Source organism: Saccopteryx bilineata, chromosome 5 (genome assembly GCF_036850765.1).
Source record: "Saccopteryx bilineata isolate mSacBil1 chromosome 5, mSacBil1_pri_phased_curated, whole genome shotgun sequence".
Lineage (NCBI taxonomy): Eukaryota > Metazoa > Chordata > Mammalia > Chiroptera > Emballonuridae > Saccopteryx > Saccopteryx bilineata.
Window position 1 is genome coordinate 76,434,215 of NC_089494.1, and position 19,697 is coordinate 76,453,911.

General features: G+C 37.1%; 1 long non-coding RNA gene across 2 annotated transcripts in view; it reads left to right on the forward strand.

The window, feature by feature from the left end:
• Window positions 1-18,833, forward strand: part of LOC136306134 (uncharacterized) — a 154,216-nt gene extending 135,383 nt beyond the window's left edge. For both annotated transcript variants that reach the window (XR_010725608.1, XR_010725609.1), the window contains 2 exons: window positions 2,210-2,467; window positions 18,262-18,833. This is a non-coding gene — a long non-coding RNA (uncharacterized lncRNA). The remainder of the gene's footprint in view (window positions 1-2,209; window positions 2,468-18,261) is intronic.
• The last annotated feature ends 864 nt before the right edge of the window (window positions 18,834-19,697 follow it).

The following is a 19,697-nucleotide window of genomic DNA, read 5'->3' on the forward strand; positions in this document are numbered from 1 at the left end:
ATGTCTTTTCTCTGTCATGGGATTCCAACTAAGATATCACATTGCAATTAGTTGTCATATCTTCTTAATATCTAATCTGTGGCAATTTCTCCATTTCCCCTGTTTTTTCATGACCTTGACATTTATGAAGAGAACTGGTTTTGTATTTTGTAAAATGACCTTCAAGTTGAGTTTGTCTGATATTTTTTGCATGATTAGAATGAGATGATGGGTTTGGGAGAAGAACACCACAGAGGTGAAGTATGTAAAATGCTAACCGAGTTGATTAGGTGATGAGGAAATGAATACACGATGCATACCACTGAGTTAAGGAGGCCTCTGACTGTGAAATATGGTGTCCTCTGGGGGTTGGCTGTCATTCAGAATCATACTGCATTGAATATTAAGCATGGAGCTCTGTATTTCATGGAGACAAAGGTGCATAGTGATTTTCTGTGAGTCTTTTCATAATCACGTGAATGAGTAAATTTGAATGATTTTTACTTTCTAAAATTTCAAGACACAGAGATATTAATTTATTTCAATAAGTGAAAAGCCAGACCTTCCCAAACCAAAACTGGAAGGAAGGGCCCCATTACTCCTTCTTATGTCTAGAAGAAAGGCACCTTCATTTTTGCAGGTGACTCCTGCCATTGGATTTATGCCCATGCCTCCAAATGATTTTTATAAAAAGCTTCAATAGTGATATAGAATGAATGTTTGTGCCTTCCCCATTTCCCCTCCCCCACCCTGGGCCAATTTATAAATTGAAATCTTAAAACTCCAATGTGATAGTATTAGGAGGTAGGAGGAGTCTTTGAGAAGTGATTAGGTTATAAAGCTGGAGCCCTCAGAAATACAGTAGTATTAGTGCCCTTATAAAAGAGGTCCCAGAGAGCTCCCTCACTTCCTTCCACTAGGTGAGGACATAAAGAGAAGACAGCTGGCTATGAACCAGAAAACAGGTTCTTGCTAGTGGATCTGTCAGAACCTTGACTTAGACTTCTCAGCCTAGAGAACTGTGAGAAATAAATTTCTGTTGTTTGCAAGCAACCCAGTTTATGGTAAGTTGTTATAGCCACCTGAATGGACTAAAACAAATAGTCATGATCAATTTTTTTCATATGCTGCCCCATCCCCCACATACTCTCTCACATATCAAAGGTTATACGGCCTCAAATAGAACTGCATTATTAAATCATCTTGCTGTATTACCATAAAATAGTAACTAGATCATCTACTTCCTCCTCTCCAATAACCCATCGATGATTGAGATAGTTATTGAGCTCACTGGGCAAAGCATCAGGAAAACTCAATGAAAGAGAAACAAGGTGATCTGCCCCAACCCAAATGCTTTACACTGTAACACAAATCCTTAGTACTCACGTGTCCAAATTAGGTCATGTATGTGGAGCATTGTAAGGTATGTGTAACGAGGTTGAAAATTTAACTTTCAAAAGAATTCTCCTGCTGAGGAATCATTAGAAAACAATAAAACTTATTTTCTGCATCTCTTGACCTACTACTCAGCTTTTCTTTTTGAGCTGTGGTGAATTTTCCTTAATTCCAGTTAGGAGTAAATACCTTTTGATAAAAAAAAAAAAATGCTAGGATTAGGAAGTTGAATTTTCCAAGGGGGGGAAAAAGCGTTTTTCTCATTATTCATGTGCACCTAGGTAAAAGGCTTTAAAATGGTGGCTCATTACATTCAGGTATTTTTGGTTTGGTTTGAAGGGCTTTTAAAAATATTTTTAAATAGTCACCAACTTTTGAAATTTGGAAGAATTCTCCTAAAAAAGTGCACTCTTGCTTTTCTTGTTGAGCCAAAAGATTTTGTATTGCTGGGTAGTGCTGCGCCTTATAGACAGTGTTTGTAGTTTTTAATTTGCATCTTACTTGACTAACTTAATTAATTTATTGTCCAGGTCTGGTCAAGAAATTAAAATTCCTGGTCTATAACTATCCGGTTGATTTAGATGGATTTTCTGGAAGGGTAGAAAATATGGAGGTTTGTGCTTTGAGGGTAATTAAGGAAGCTGTTTGACCCCAGGAAAGTGCATCTCCCAGGAATGGAATAGCGGTAAAGGGGCAGGCGGTAAAGAGCTTTGGGAAGGTGGGTGTCTGAGATAGCCAGCTGCAGAAGGGGCAGGACCTGTGAGCCCTGTGAACTAACTGTGCTGCCTTGTTAAGAGTCTTCAGTAACTGAGTTTTCCTTTTTTTTTTTTTTCAGCCCTCAGGGGCCTCTGCAAAGCAATATGGAAGCAGCAACCTCCAAAACCTAAGATCAGTCCTGCGCCTGTTTTCTAGGACCTGTGTATGCTGGAGAGGGCATCGGAGTCTCAGAAAACACTGACACTGGAACTGGACTGCCTGCCAATTTTGGGGGGCAGAGAATTCAAGTTAGGTTTGATTAGACTGAGGAAAATTATAAGAAGCAACGTTATCTTTCTCCCAAGGTTTGGAACAACTTACTCCTGTGAATCACATCGTAAGTGTTTCTTTTTCTTTAAGAGAACACAGATTTTTGAATTAATAAGAAGCAAGAAGGCATAGTAAGATTGTAATTAAATTGATTAGGTTCAGCTACATAGGCAATTAAGTTCATATTCAAGAATAAATGCTTGAACTAGATGGTCTCCAAGCTCTTTCTTGGTTTTAAAATACAAAATATTGTTAATCTAAAGGTGTATTCAGAATAGAGTTGGTGAATGGAGATTGAATTATATGAGCTGGCAGGTAGAATAATTTAGCAAACAGGCATATGAGGATGGAAATGCAGATATCTATCTTCATTTTAAAGCCACTGTCACTTAACAAATACATTGCATGGCCGAAGTTTACATTTAAAGGAAATAGTGATTCTTAAACTAAAATTATGTTTATTAAGTTAGGATTCACTACAGACCTCTCTTTATAACTGTGAGTAATTTTACTTCTTTCCATTCTGATAAACAGGTTTTATTTCCGAGCTCAGGATTCACACATACAACTGCCTCCTGGACATTTCCCCTGACAATCCAATAGGCATTTCAGACCCATGTGATCAAAATGTTCCCAAAGCCCCCAGTCCTTTAAAGTGCTCTTCTCTATTCTCATTGTACCCGAACTAGACATCCGGGAGCTACTAATCCATCATCATAATCCCATAGCTAGTTAGTGGCCAGATCCTAGGCCTCTATATTGTTAACTCTTCAAGGCCATGAAATTGCCCTCTATCTTTCCAGCTGCTTTTTCTTCCCCAGAAAATTATTATCTCTGACTAAAACCATTGCATCAATTTCTTAACTGAATTTAATCTCCAGCTTTTAATCCTATTGACATCTGCACACTGCCACCAGAATGACCTCCTCATAATTCATTAAAGAACGTACTGAAGTTGGGCAGTTTAGAAGACAGTTTATCCGTTTCTAAAAAAACTAAATATAGGCTTACCATACACTCTAGCAATTTTACTCTTTGGTATGTACTTGGATGATTTAAAAACTTACATCAACATAAAATCCTGCACAAGAATGTTTATGAAAGCTTGATTCACAATTACCAAAATCTGGAAGCAACAAAGAAGTTCTTCAACAGGTGAATGGGTAAACAACTGTGGTATATCCATTACAGTGGAATACTTTTCAGAGATAAAAAAGAAAAAGAAGAAAAATGAGCTTTCAGACCTTACAAAGACATGAATGAATCTTAAATGTAATTTGTTCAATGAAAAAAGCCACTCTGAAAAGGTTACATATTGTGTGATTTCATTTATCTGACATTCTGGAAAAGGCAAAACTGTAGCCATGGTGAACAAGTAGTATTTGTCGGGAGTGCAGGATTTAGGAAGAAGGAAGAGTTCAATAGGCAAAGCACAAGAGACATTTTAGGATGGTGAAATCATTGTGTATGATAATGTAATGGTGGACACGTGATGCTATGCATTTGTTAAAACCCAGAGACCTTTACAGTGACTGAATATTAATGTATGCAAATTTAAAAATCATTTAGGAGGTCAGGGAGTTCCCAAAATGAAATAGAGACTGTGTCAAAAGAATCTAACTCTATTATAAATATGTGAAACAATCTCAGTGCAGGGGGGTAAGGGAAAAGATGCTGACTTCAGTAGTTTTGGAAATGATTGGAATCTGTAAGATTTAAGGCAAAAGGAGCTGTGCATAAGCACTGTAATCTAATTAATGAAGTGGCTTCCCATGGGTGTATGGGTTAATAATTCTGAAGCCACTATACATATATAATGAAATTGAATGACTAAGTAAATGGAAGGCAGATGACGGAAGGCAGGTTTCTTACTGTTGCAGTGGGAAGTGACAGATAAGCAAGGGAGGGAAGGCTAGAATAGTTTTGTGGTAATGAATTAGACTTGGAGACATGAGTATAACTCATGTTTAGCTTGATGTAAATACAGATAGTCACATATCAAAATAGTTATGGAAATGTGAATATACCTGGGTTAGTATCATACACAAATGTGTTTCCTTGCTCTTTCAGCTAAGAAACCTGGAAGCAATGACCCCCTTAAACAATGAGCATACCCAGTGCCCAAATCTTGGTTTCTAATCTGATTCTTCATTAAAAGAAACCAGAACCCTTTGAAATAGCTAGTTCTAGAAATTGGGGAAAAAATATACATGTTGAGCTTTGAGCATCTTCTCGTGCCAGAAAGTAAGGAAGTGAGGAGAGAACATACACACACAAAGATGGGGGATATGTCAAAGGAACATGACAGCCAACTAAAACGTCTCCCAATGGTCAAAGCTGGAACAATTTAAGCAAAGAGATAAATAAAATAGTATTGGATTATAATACAAATCATAAAATAAATGAGTTAATTCTGATATAAATAAGTTATTGTATAAATAAATAGATAGGTGAGAATAGACAAAAGAAAGTCTCATGCAGAAACAATCTATATAATTGATGTAAATACTCCAACCTTAGGTATGTAAAGCATAAATCCCTAATTTTTATATGCGGGCTGTGAAGTTACTTCCTTCCAAAAGTATAACTTGACAACAGAGGAACTTGACAACACTACCTTGCCAGGTGATCGAGGTTAATATCAGCTGTGATGTCAGGTTGGTGTGATATGATGTAATAAAATGACTTGTGGTGTTCTTTCCCCAAACCATAACCCCATGTAATCATGGGGAAATCATCAGATAAAGTCAAATTTAGAGACATTCTACAAAATACCTGACCAGCACTCCTCAGAATCCTCAAGGTTATTGAATACAAAGAAAGTCTGAGAAATTGTCACAACCCAAGGACACATAGCAACTAAATGTAATGTGATATCCTGGATAGAATCCTGGAATAGAAAAATAGCATTAGATAAAAAAGAAAAATCTGAATAAAGTGGGAATTTTAGTTAATAACAATATCTATATTTATTCATTTATTATGATGGATGAACCATACTAATGTAAGATAATAAAAATAGGAGAAACAAGTTGTTGGGTATATGATAACTCTTCATTTCATCTTTGTAACTTTTCTGTGTATCTAAAACTTTTAAAATAAAAATTTATTTAAAAAAAATGCAGTATCTATGAAATGTCAAGCATTGAGCTATGCAATGGGAATACAGATGATAGCCTCAGCAAAAAAATTGTCTGGCCAATGAGACAGCCACTAGTAAATAATCATATAAATAACTATATAAACATTATTAATTTAGTAAAATAAAATTACTGAGTGATATGATATTCTAATAGAAGACTTACTTTAGTAAGTTATGTGAATTTTACCTATAAAGTGACAAGCCAAGTAAGTTCTCGAGATGTGGGTGGAGAAAAGGCTAGGGCAAAGCAAAAAACTAAAACCAAAAGAAATAACATGTGGCAAAGACCCAGGGCAGGGAAAACTTCACATTTTAATGGAGCAGAGAAAAGGCTATAGTTCCTAGCAGTTTGAGCTCAAGATGAAACAGGAGAGAGAGAGAAATGGAGAAAGAGAATTATCTTTGATTTATAACCTGAGACCCACAGACTCTCAGTGGGTTGATGGATAGAACATTTTATTTCAACAAAATTGCTTTTCTTTGTAACCCTATGTACTTTATTTTATGTATTTAAAAATATGTTTGTGAGCCTGATCAGTAGTTGTACAGTGGATAGATCATCAACCTGAGTGCTAAGGGTCCAAGTTTGAAATTCTAAGGTCATTGGCTTGAGCGTGGACTCGCCAGCTTGAGTGCAGGGTAGCTAGCTTGAGTGTAGGATCATAGACATGATTCCACGGTCCCTGGCTTGAGCCCAGTGGTCACTGGTTTGAAACCCAATGTTGCTGGCTTGAGCAAGGGGTCACTGGCTCAGTTTAAGCTCCTCAGTCAAAACATGTATGAGAAGCAATCAGTGAACAACTAAAGTGATGCAACTACAAGTTGATGCTTTTCATCTCTCTCCCTTTCCATCTCTCTCTCTTTTGCTAAATATAAAATATATATATAAATATAAATAATATATAAATATATATATATTATTTCTTAGAAAGGGTTCATAGGCTTTAAGCAATATGGCATCATGTTAAAGATATTAAACTTTACCCCAAGTATAAATGAAAAACCATTGAAACACTTAAGCTGTTTAAAATCCTTCATTGATTAATTTCTTATAGGATAAAATTTAAACTCCTTAGCAAATCACTTTTTCAGTTATTTTTGTTTGTCTTTGGCTCCTCAATTATCCATCTTGTTTTACAAACAGATCCTACCAAACCCCTTGAGGTCATCAGGGAAGACCTGCTGTTTCCTGTCTTCTTACTTATGCTCATGCTGTTTCCTGTGCCAGAAGTCTTTCTTCCTAATCACATCATGTTCCTAAACTTGGGTCAACAATAACATTCTCTATAAACCTGTCTCCTCGGATTGACATGAAGCTCCCTTTTTCAGTGGTCCATTATACCCTAGGTGTGGTAGACAGAATAAATAGTTCCCCAAAGGCCCATATCCTAATTCTGAATCTTTGAAATATATTACTTTATTTACACATTTGAAAGAGACTTTAAAGATGTGATAAAGTTAAAATTTTTGAGATAAAAAGATTATCCTAAATTATCTGGTTAGCTCAACATAAATGTGAAAGGTCATCATAAAAAGGAAGCAGGTGGCCCTGGCCGGTTGGCTCAGTGGTAGTGCGTTGGCCCAGCATATAGAAGTACTGAGTTCAATTCCCAGCCAGGGCACACAGGAGAAGCACCCATCTGCTTCTCCACCCTTCCCCCTCTACTTTCTCTCTGTCTCTCCTCTTCCCCTCCTGCAGCCAAGGCTCCATTGGAGCAAAGTTGGCCTGAGCACTGAGGATGGCTCCGTGGCCTCTGCCTCAGGTGCTAGAACAACTCTGGTTGCAACAGAGCAACGCCCCAGATGGGCAGAGCATCGCCCTCTGGTGAGCACACCAGGTGGATCCTGGTTGGGCGCATGCAGGAGTCTGTTTCTCTGCCTCCCCGCTTCTCACTTCAGAGAAATACAAAAAAAAAAAAAAAAAAAAAAGGGAAACAGGAGTGCCAAAGTGAGAGATGTGACAAGGCAAACAGAGATGAGAGTAGGGGAGATGGAAGAAGGAATCGCAGCCAAGGAATGTAGGTGGACTCTCAAAGCTGAAAAAGATTCTCCCCTGGAGCCTCTAGAAGAAATTTCTCCAACACCTTGATTTTAGAACTTCTGAACTCCAGGTCTGTAAGATAATAAATTTATGTTGTTTTAAGTCATTACATTTTGGTAATTTGTTATAGTAGTAATAATAAGCAAATACACTAGACATATCTCTATCTGGTTTTTCTAACAACTTACTATATTTATTTACAGTGTGTCCGTAAAGTCATGGTGCACTTTTGACCCGTCACAGGAAAGCATTAAAAGATGATAGAAATGTGAAATCTGCACTAAATAAAAGAAAACCCTCCCAGTTTCTGTAGGATGATGTGGCAGCATGTGTGCATGTGCAGATGATGACGTAACACCGTGTATACAGCGGAGCAGCCCACAGCCAAGCCAGTTGAGATGTGGATGGTACAGAGGAAAGTTCAGTGTGTTCTGTGGCTCGCTAAATTCGAATTTGTGACAAAAGTGCAATGTGAATATCAGTGCATTTATAACGAAGCGCCACCACATATGAATAACATTATCTGGTGGGATAAGCAGTTGAAGGAAACCGGCAGTTTGGTGGAGAAAGCCCGTTCTGGTAGGCCATTAGTCAGTGACGAGTCTGTAGAGGCTATACGGGATAGCTACCTAAGGAGCCCTAAAAAATCTGTGCATGAGCCCACATCAAACTGCACTGAATAGGTATGAAACTGGGAGAGTTTTCCTTTTATTTGGTGCAGATTTCACATTTCTATCAACTTTTGTTGCTTTCCTGTGACCGGTCAAAAGTGCACCATGACTTTATGGACACATTGTATTTATGCCTAATTAGCTAGTACTTACTTATTCAATTACTTATTCCATGACAATAATTTGTACTGAGGGTGTTCTCTGGGCTTGATTCTGAAAATAAAATGATGGACAAAACAGATGAAGTCCCTGATCTCTCAGAGACTACAATTCAATGTCTGGCATATAATAAGTTTTTAAAAACATTTATTAACTTAATTAATTAAGGCAGTTTTATAATTATGGACATTATTTGTGTCACTTTAAGTAACAATTCTACAGAAAATGGTGGTAGTGTAGTTAATCAGAGATGGTTAAACCATGTCCAAATTTTATACCAAAGTAAAGTCTATACCACTTCTTCTGAACAAAAAAAGGAATTTATAGAAAGTTGGAATTCTTTTTATTAGTTTTTTTTCAGTTCCTGAGAAACCAAATGTACACACCAGGGTAAATACTATCCATTTTACATATGCAGTTAATCCAAGGTGATGATACTTGGCCTAATGAGATGAAACTTTTTTCAGTTTGGCTTGCCCAGTAGACTAGTAATAACTTCAGAACAAATTCTAAACAAGTAAATTGTTGAGTCGACCTTCAGAGATTTTAGAAACATGTTTAGGAGTCAACATTTTTCATGGTGACCAAGAAATACAACTAGTGTGTACCCACACTATACAGAAATTACAAAGAATAAACATGACTTTTATTCAGTTGTCAGTCATAAATGCAGAGACCATTCAGAATAAGTTTTCAGTTTCTAAATGACCGTTCCCTTCTTTCAGTGTTGTGCCTACCAAAAGCTACACATCTGACCAATGACTAAGTTCTTAGTGGACATTAATCCTCTGGTCTTCTACAAGGCTTAGGGTCCCAATTCTGAGAATCAAAGACCTCTCAGATTCCATTTTAAGATCAAGACCAGTTAGTGTGAGCTGACAATTTATAGAAAAGCAGATTTGGTAATAGGACAACCAGCATGAAAAGTGAGCAGTGGAACAATCTTCTAGACCTAGCCAGCGGAGGATATATCCGATTACTAAACGAGAGCTTCTGAAGAGAGTGGAGAATTAACCCTCACTCAGGTAGACTTCTTAGATTTTTAAGCAGAAATTTCTGCTGAGTAAGACTGATTGTAAACAACATTTAGCATGAATTCTTCTGTGACCCAAATGAAGAAGAAAACATGGCTTTGGAAACTCAGAAACCTTTATTTGTACTCACAGGAGATGTAGTGCCAGTAAAGATTTTTAGGGTCCAAGTAAAGCTAATACCTTGTTCTTTCAGCACCTCTCTAAAATGACACGGAATAAGAAAATCATGAACTGTAAAAACAAGAGAAAGAAAGACATTACATTAGTGTATATAAGATTTTTGTTTTAAATTTACCTTGCTGTGAGAATGGGTTTAATATTTGAGAGCTTATGCATATATGACTATCTTTTCATCTCTAGTTCACATACATTAACCTAATCTATTGTGTCTATTCATTGTAGAACAAAAATGCTCACTCCAAAGACCATAAACAAGTCTACTTGGTCAGCCTAGGGATCTAAGTCCTAGTAGAGCAGCCTATCACTTGCGGAGGCACCAGGGTACATGTGAGATTTAAAGCAGTTAAGGGGTAGATGGAGGTGTGGTAACTGACCGAGCGGTTGGAGGAGCCAGGATTTATAGTGCTCCCAGAGAGGAAGACTGGATGAAGAAAACAGGTTGGCACAAAAGAACTTGTGGAAAGCTCAGAAGAATTTGGAGGGACCACAGGTGAAGGTGAGGCCCTAGGTGGAGCAAATAAGACCTAAGTTAAAGACTATAGCAAACAGTCATCCCCAACACCAGCCCTTCCACACGGAGCTCCAGTTTGATGTTCGATGTTTGTCCCCTAACACTCCCACCCTTGCCACACAGGAAGACACCAGAGCTTTACTATCTACAGCAGGGGCAGATTCACTGGGCAGGCAATAAAGCTTTAACTCCCGAATCTCTTATCTGTGTGGGCCCCTTCTAAGAGAGAGGGCCTGGAAGGGATCTTACAATGTGTTTATTTGGCAATATATATTAAACTTTGCAAAAGTAAAATATTTTAACCACAGTTATTTAAGACCATTTTATCTTTTCAATTCAAATTTCTCTCCATCATACTTTTCTTAATTTCAGAGATCTTTGGAGCGGTTATGGGCATTTTGGGGCTATGTCTAGGGAAAGTTGAGTTGGAGATGCATTTAATTTGGACTTACTCGGGTATGTTTATATGTTTAAAGATTTTTGGCCCAAGGATTTGGAGACAAAAGTCGCACAATGGTGTGATTGTGTCCTATGATGCCCAGCATAGGGAATAAGTAAATAATGGAGATGAAACAAACTAGATAATAACAAAATTCTTCTGATCATCAGACTTATAAACAGTAAGCAGAGGATTTGGTTCCCATTAATGTTTGTGTATAATTGTAAATGTACCATATATATATTTTATAGGATCGAACAAAATAAAGTAAGTTAGAATTCCTGTGTTCTTTTTGTGGCCACACAAACACATACACACAGCAGCAAGTGTGTATGAGTGAAATCACATGGTTTAGGCATCCCAAGTTAGGATAAGATTGCTTTCAAGGCAACATGGCTTAAAAGAATAGGTGGCTTTAGTGTCTACACTCATATGTATTCAAGAATAAGACAAAATATGTAGTATGGGCATTTAATTAAAAACGAAAATAAAATTAAGATAAACATTTAAAGGAGTATGAAACAAAAATTTTAACAGTGACAACCGAAATTGGTATGAATTATGCTGAAATAAAGAAGTAACTTGTAATAAACAATTTTCATGTTATATTGAGATAATAATTATGTAAGAGAGAGAGATAAATTTTAAATAAAAATGATGGCTTTTGGATAATTTAATAATCTAATTAATAAAAAAGTAAGAATTGTGAACACACTGGAAACAATTTTAACTTTGGGTTGTTTTACATTAAATACTGACATTGTAAAGATAACATGAAATTCATAACATGTCACCCCGATGAAGACACGGATGATAAGCTAGTTAATGAATGTCTTCAATTTAAAGATGTTTTAAGACTAGCCATTACACAAAGCACCTTGAAATGTCCTGAAATTTTTCATCTTCTAATGGGAGAAATGTAACAGAGGGCTCCCCAAATTTGGCAGCAGTCTTAATTTCCATGACATTAACAATGAATCATAAAGCTGAGAGAAACATCTCTAAACTATCAGTAGTTTTCAAAAAAATCCAATCAAACTAGAATTATTATACTAGTTTCTGTATGGAAGGATGTTATACAATTATTATAAAAAGAGGTGAAGAGAAAGTATTTCAGAGTGAATTAATAAAAATTGTCATTTCCTTGGATTTTGTGACATTAATGGAATTTGTCAGCTTTTTCAAATGTGTTATTTTTTGTAACTTTTTTCATTATAAACAGTCACTTTCATACTAAGTTGGATTCATGATTTGGTATTTTTTTTCATTTGTGGTAATCTCATATGGTAAAATCTTCAGGCCGGCCCCACAAAAACCTGAATCTGTTCCATTATAAAATATTCTAACAAAAGACAGGCTTGGGCCCACAGGAGAGGCAGGACTGAGCAAAGGATCGGTTGGAAGTCTGTAGATCTGCCTGCACTGACCTCTGTCCAGTCACCCAGCAGGGAAGTGCCAAGTCTGTAGGTCTTACCCACAAATGAGGAGCTCCAGCTAGCTCTTTAACACCATAATTAAAAAGAAAGGAAAAAGTAAAATATATCATAGAGAATTATAAAGAATTTTATGAACACATGCAACCCAGACATGAATATATTAATATGCCCCTTAATCTCTCTAGGTATATTTTTTAAAGAAATAAAATATTACACTTATAATTGCAGTTTCCTTTAATAGCTTGTTTCCCTCATATCCCACATGTTAATTTTAGTCATTTTTGCTGGATTTGTTTCTGAAGTACATTTCAAATCTGGTCACTGATCAGACCTCCACCATATCTCAGCCATCACCATACATCCCAAGCCACTGTCACCTCTCACAGAGATTAGAACAGCAAGTAGACTCAGAACTCGTCTCTTTTCTTCTACTCTCCTTCTATTCTATTCAGTTTCTCATACAGTATGATGATCTTTTTTTTTTCTTTTTTCTTTTTTACAGGGACAGAGAGAGGGATAGATAGGGACAGACAGACAGGAACGGAGAAAGATGAGAAGCATCAATCATCAGTTTTTCGTTGGGACACCTTAGTTGTTCATTGATTGCTTTCTCATGTGTGCCTTGACCGTGGGCCTTCAACAGACTGAGTAACCCCTTGCTCGAGCCAGCGACCTTGAGTTCAATCTGGTGAGATTTTTGCTCAAGCCAGATGAGCCCACGCTCAAGCTGATGACCTCGGGGTCTCGAACCTGGGTCCTTCCGCATCCCAGTCTGATGCTCTATCCACTGTGCCACCACCTGGTCAGGCAGTATGATGATCTTTTAAAACCTTAAATCAGCATTGTCCCAGAGTGAGGAGGTTGCTGGGTTCGATCCTGGGTCAGGGCACATACAGGAGCAAGTCCATGCTCCTGTCCCTCTCTCTCCTTGCTTCTCTCTCAAAAACAAACAAACTTAAATCAGATGGTTTCATTACCTTGTTCTATAACCTTTCAGTGGCTTTCTATTGTAATGAAGAATAAAATCCACATTTCACAAGAATCTTCATGAAGTCAGGCCAGAAGCAGTGGTGACTCAAGGAGAGCATCTGTCCCCACTTCACCGGGCTCCAGTGACTGTGACCACTTTAAACATGACAAGCTGGTTCCACCTCTGACTCTCACACCTGGGGCTTCCTCTTCCCCCAGACCCACCCCTGGATCCGCAGGGCCTTCCTTGCTCAGGTTTCAGCGTGCACGGCCCCTCCCTAGTACACCTAGCCCATCGTCATAGGGCTATTCCACCCCCACCCCTAAACATTGTTTTATTTTCTGCATAGACTTTTCATCATCTGTAAATTTCTCTTGGTTTTTGTTGTTGTTGTTGTTTTGTGTGTGTTTTTTTTTTGTTTTGGGGTTTTTTTTGTTTGTTTTTTTGGTCTGTTCTCAACACTGCAATGTAGGGTCCATGAAGGTGGGAAATTTGTTTCTTTTTCTGATGCTGTATTTTAAGCAGTTATATTCTAAGCCTGTTATATTGCAGGCAATCAATATATATTTGTGGAATAAATCCAAACTACATTTCTTAACACCACTGGATGTTAGCCAGTAATGAAGCAATGATTTCAAAAATGTGAGAGAACATGATCTTCAACTTGGAAGGCAATATCCAGCCAAATTATTAATCAAGTGTGAGGGCAGAAAAGGACATTTTCTGACATGCTGAGACTCAGAAAATTTACTTCCTATATTTTTTCTTGAGAACCTGGGTGGGTTCTAATTAAAGGAAGTGCTAAACTAAGCAGGAGAGAGACACAGGATCCAGAAAGCAGTCTGTCAAACTCAGGAGGACAGGAAAAAGGTGTCTCAGGATGACAACTGACCAGCAGGCCTAGGGAGCAACTGGTCCAGAATGCAGCCAGAAGACAGAGGGTGCCAGGACAAGGCCGCCAGGAAAAGGACCAGCCGATAAGAGAGGTCACTTGGAAAAACAAAAGCAAATAAAGTTTCAAAAAAAGATAATTGGTTGAAAGATATTTTGGTGCTTTGGGGGAAAATAGTCTTAAAATGTAAACCAAAAAATAGCTTTATAGTTCTATTTAGAAAGTGGGTTAAGAGAGCTAAATCCTGTTTATAATAAGAGGAAGTTAGTATCTAAAAATAAACAAATTGAGGAGTAGCAGTATGCAATTATTTGGAAATAAGAAGGTAACTCTAATGGGCTAGTTAAGAGAGTAGTACAAGGTGGCTGCCTCTGGTAAGTTGAACTGACAAGTTAGCAAGTGTGGAGACAGGAGGAGCAGAGGGTTGTGGTCCTTGTCGGGTTTTTAGTACTGCTCAATATATCTCTCTGGTGAAAGTAAAAATTTCTAAAAAATTTTAAACTATGTCTTCTGATAACCAGAGCATAAACAAATAAATGCTTTAGGCTTATACTGGTTTTATTGTCTATGAATTTGGAAAAGATGTGTGACTGTCCTGGAAATCTTTCTATTACATTTGTGAATTATATCCAGTCATGCCTTTGGGCACAGTGGTTTAGATAACCTTACAGATTTCAAAGCCAAACTGTACAATGTACTTTTCAATGCAACGTGGTTTTGAAATTATCTGGCCATTCCAGGAAAGAGAGAGAGAGAGAGAGAGAGAGAGAGAGAGAGAGAGTCTTGAAACACACTGAATGTTGGTGGATATGGTCCGGAACAAGATAAACTTGAATTCTTTCAGTAGAATTCCCAGTTGGTTTGCAGTGGTAATGCTGATGGGAAGGTCAGAATTGTGCATGTGGTCATGTCTCAGACTTTGGGGAAAAAACTTTTAAAAATATTAACCAGATTCTTTGAAGTGAATTCAAAATATTGAAAAATAATTTAGAAAGAATGTTCTTCTGGAAGAGGAAACTGGGACAAGGGTAGGAATAGCTTTCATTTTCATGACTGCTTTTGGAAGTAAATAAGCTTATTTTAAAATAAAATATGAAGAGATTATTGTTGAAAGGTTTGTTCTTTTAATGGTAATGGAGAACACAATAAAAAAATTTTAAAGCAAAAACTTTCACCTTGACTTTTGTTCAAACCAAATTGAACATAAAATGTACAAGTTTTACATTTGTAAAAAAAAAAATATCTTCGTATCTCAACGTGATTCTAAATAGTTCCTTATTCCTAACTTAACCGTTGTTAATAACAAAATACTAGATCCCATCGTTCTCACTGTTGGACAGTGCAGCCCAGGTACATTCAAGTATTTACCGATTAGTTCTGCACCAACAGGAGTAAATTGGAGCGACCCCTGTGGGCGAGAAAGCCTGCTCCTACGACAAGAAAGCTGGCAGCCTTCTGCCAAGACTTCCTTTTTGAGACATTTTGCATGCATCTTTGCCTTCTTCTGATAGGGACAGTGTAATAAATTTATTTGGAAGATGAAAAATAATAACCACTATTTTGTAGTAATCTGGAAAGGATGCTTATTGCTTTAGTTTTCTTCTCTCTCTCTCTCTCTCTCTCTCTCTCTCTCTCTCTCTCTGTGGGGGATGGGAGGAGAAGCAGAGAATGAGAAAAGCCAGTTTTTGACAGGCTGGGTGGTCATCTCCAGAGATGTACTGCAGTGTTACCTATTTGGTAAGGGAATTCTGAGGAAGAAAACCATGCACGATGCCTCTGCCAGTAAAAAACAAAGCAAACAAACAATTTTTGTATCTTGCCAGAGTTTGCAATCCAGGTGGGCACTAGGCAATATCGTGAAGTATAAAATTTGTTTGATAAGGCTTTTCAGTTCAGCTCACTCTCCCTACTTCCAACTCCTTGAGTATACACTACAGAATTTTTAATTACTACCCTCCCAGTCACAATGGGCCTGCCCACTCAGAAGAACAAGCCTGGGATCCACACTGGAGCTTTCTCTTAGGGATGTGAGCTGGAGTTATAGAAAGAACCCCCTTTATTCTTTGGTTTTGCATCTTTAAGAAGATAAATTAGAGCTACTGAGGGTCATTTTATGGCCTCTTGGGGACAACCAGTTTAAAGCCAAATAAGAGCACTCTAGACATTTGAATGGTAAAGTGAGAAAGAGAGAGAGAGGCTGTGAGAGTGAAAACAATTGGGAGAATTAGAGCAGAATGAGACAATAGGTGACTGCACTCGAGTGTACGATGTACTCCTGAGGCCATTTCCAACTCCATTCTGTCTTTGGTTTGGTCAATAAATCTGTCTTTTAAGATAATTCAAGTTAGGTTTCGAATTAGGGTTGAAAGATGCAGCCAAGAGTCCTGACTAGAGAAACAATACAGTGGTCCCCCTTTATCTACAGTTTTACTTCCGCGGTTTCAGTTACCTGCAGTCGACTGTGGTTCAAAAATATTAAATAAAAAGTTCCAGAAATAAACAATTCATAAGTTTTAAGTTATGCACCAATCTGAATATTGTGATGAAATCTTGAGCCTTAGCCCCATCCTGCCTGGGAGGTGAATCATCCCTTCGTTCAGCACATCCACACTATATACACTCCCCACCCCGTTAGTCACTTAGTAGCACTTTCAGTTATCAGATCCACTGTCATAGCATCACAGTACTTGTGTTCAAGTAACCCCTTTTTACTTAATAATGGCCCCAAAGTGCAAGAGTAGTGATGCTGGCAATTTGGATATGCCAAAGAGAAATAAAAAATTGCTTCCTTAATTAAAAAAAAGGGTGAATATAGTACAATAATATATTTTAATAGAGAACCACGTTTACATAATTTTTATTAAAGTATATTATTATAATTATTCTACTTTATTATTAGTCATTATTCTGTATCTGTTACTATGCCTAATTTATGAATTAAACATTATCATAGGAATGTCTATGTAGGAAAAAACATATATATGGTTTCAGACATCACTGAGGTTCTTGGAACATATCACTTGTGTATACAGGGCCCTACTATAATGGTCTTAATAAGAATAAATAAGTCAATGGTGAGCTCTTAGATATTGTGACACTTGGACAAAGAATATTTTGAACAGGGACCCTTCAGCTTTCCCTCATGACATACTGATGCTGCTGGAGGGAAAGGTAGCTGTGGCTGGACCCTTTTTAATAAATTTATTGCAGCACATTGAACCACATATATTTAAATGTTCAGTTTGATATAGTAATATATTCTTAAAACTATCACCTATTTCCAGATAATGAACATCCATTACTTTCAAGTTTCATTATAACATTTTGTAATCTTTCCACCCATATTCTAACCTTCCACCCCATCCTCAAGAAAGCAATGATCTGTTTTTAGATAAATGTAGCTATAACTGTTTGTGTATGTGCTTTTTCATTATGTATTTATTATAGGTCTGGATTCTGTTACTAAGCATTAATAAGTTGTGATTTATCCTATGTTTTAAAAAAATTGCTGAGAGTAGTCCATTTTATGGATATACCATAATTTTTTTAAATCTTTTCACCTGTTGAAAGATAATTGGATTGCTTCTAGTTGTGGCTATTAAAAATAAAGCTGCTAAAGAGAAACAAAATATAGGCTGAGAGAAGATGATTTGACTTTGGGTGACCGGTATACAGCATAATCAACTGTCCAAATGATGTGGAGATGTTTTCTCGAAATGTACTCTGGTTGACCAATATCATCCTGTTAAATTTAATTGTCTAAATAAAAATAAAAAATCAGAAATAAAATAAAAAAATAAAGCTGCTATGAACATTCATATACAAATGTTTATATGGATGTATGTTTTCATTTCTCTTTGGTATACAAAGGAATGGGATTGCTAAATTGTATACTAGATGTTCTGTTTAACATTTAAATATTTTTTATTCATTGATGTTGAGAGAGGGAGAGGGAGGGGGAAAGAGAAGGAGAGAGAAACATCAAGTTGTCGTTCCACTTATTTATGTATTCATTGATTGATTCTTGTATGTGCCATGACAGGGGATTGAACCACAACCTTGGTGTACTGGGATGACACTCTAACCAAATGAGCTACCTCACCAGGGCCTGTTTAACTTCTTAATAAATTGCCAAACTATTTTTATCAGTAATTATACCATTAATTCCCAATAATAGTGTATAATAGTTCTAGCTGCTACCCATCAACATCAGTGTTTGGAATTGTCTGACTTTTAATGAAACCATACTAATGGATATGTGTGGTTTTAATTTCCATTTCCTTAGTGACTAATTATATTGAGCATTTTTCATGTACTTATACGCATTCGCATATCTTCTTTGATCAATTGTCTTTTATTCATTTATTTTTTTGTATTTTTCTGAAGTGAGAAGCAGGGAGGCAGAGAGACAGACTCTCGCATGTGCCCAACTGGGGTCCACCTGACATGCCCACTAGGAGGTGATGCTCTGCTCATCTGGGGCATTGCTCCATTGCAACCGGAACCAGTCTAACACCTGAGGCAGAAGTCATGGAGCCATCCTCAGCACCTGGGCCAACTTTGCTCCAATGGAGCCTTGACTGCACGAGGGGAAGAGAGAGATAGAAAGGAGAGGAGGAGGGGTGGAGAAGCAGATGCACGATTCTCCTGTGTGCCTTGACCGAGAATCAAACCTGGGACATCCATATGCTGGGCCGACACTCTACCACTGAGTCAACCAGCCAGGGCCAATGATCAATTGTCTTTTGAAAGATTTTACTCATGAAAAAAATTCTTTAAAAATATAAAAAAATAGATTTACTTGGATATAGCTTAAATATTATAAAGTTTACTCAGTGTAAATATGCAGATCAAGAATTTCAAATAACTATGCAGTTGTGAAACTATCCACTTTTAGAATATTTCCTTGAAACATTTGCAGTTAATCCCCACACCACTCCCAGGCAATCATGGATCTGTTTTCGTCTCTATTTTTCAGAAATTTCATATAAATAAAATAATAAAGTATACAGTCTTTTCCTTTTCCACAAATTTCATTTAAATAAAATAATAAAGTATATAGTCTTTTGTATTGGCTTCTTTCACTTTTCCTAAGGTTTTTGAGGTTCATCCATGTTGTAGCATGTACCAGTGGTCTGTTCCTTTTTATTGCTAAGTAGTATTTTATTATATGGACATACCAGTTTTGTTTATCTATTTTAGAGTTGTTTAACATATAGATTATTTTCAGTTTTGACAACTATGCATAATGCTACTATAAACTATCATGTACAAGTGTTTATGTGAACATATGTTTTTATTTCTTCTGGTTAGGTACCCAGAAATAGAATTGTTGAGTTGCATGATGTCTATATTTAACTTTTTAAGAAAATACTAAAATATATTTCAAAGTGACTCTTCCATTTTATATTTGCATCAAAAAAAATGAAGGTTTCAGTTTCTCAGTTTTTTATTCTATGAGATTCAAGTCAAATAACCTCATCAATGTGTAACACGTAACATTTCACTCTGGAGGGCTGAACCAGGGGTGAGCCCCAGGCCAATGGGGTTTTGACATGAAAGTTCTGTCCATGAAGACTAATGGACACATATTGGGAAGTCCTTTCTCTGGGCAAATTTGACATATAAAAAGAATGAAGTGTTTAGTGCAAATAAACAGAGAAGGAAGCAGAGTTACAGGGCTGATTCCTGCATGGGCATAACCTGAGGGTAGAGCATGGTGGATGGCTCTACAGGGAGAGCCTGAGAGAACCTGGTCTGCCCTGGACCTTGATGAGCTCAGCCTCTCCTCCCCTGCATCTGAAATCTTTCTACTGTGCCTT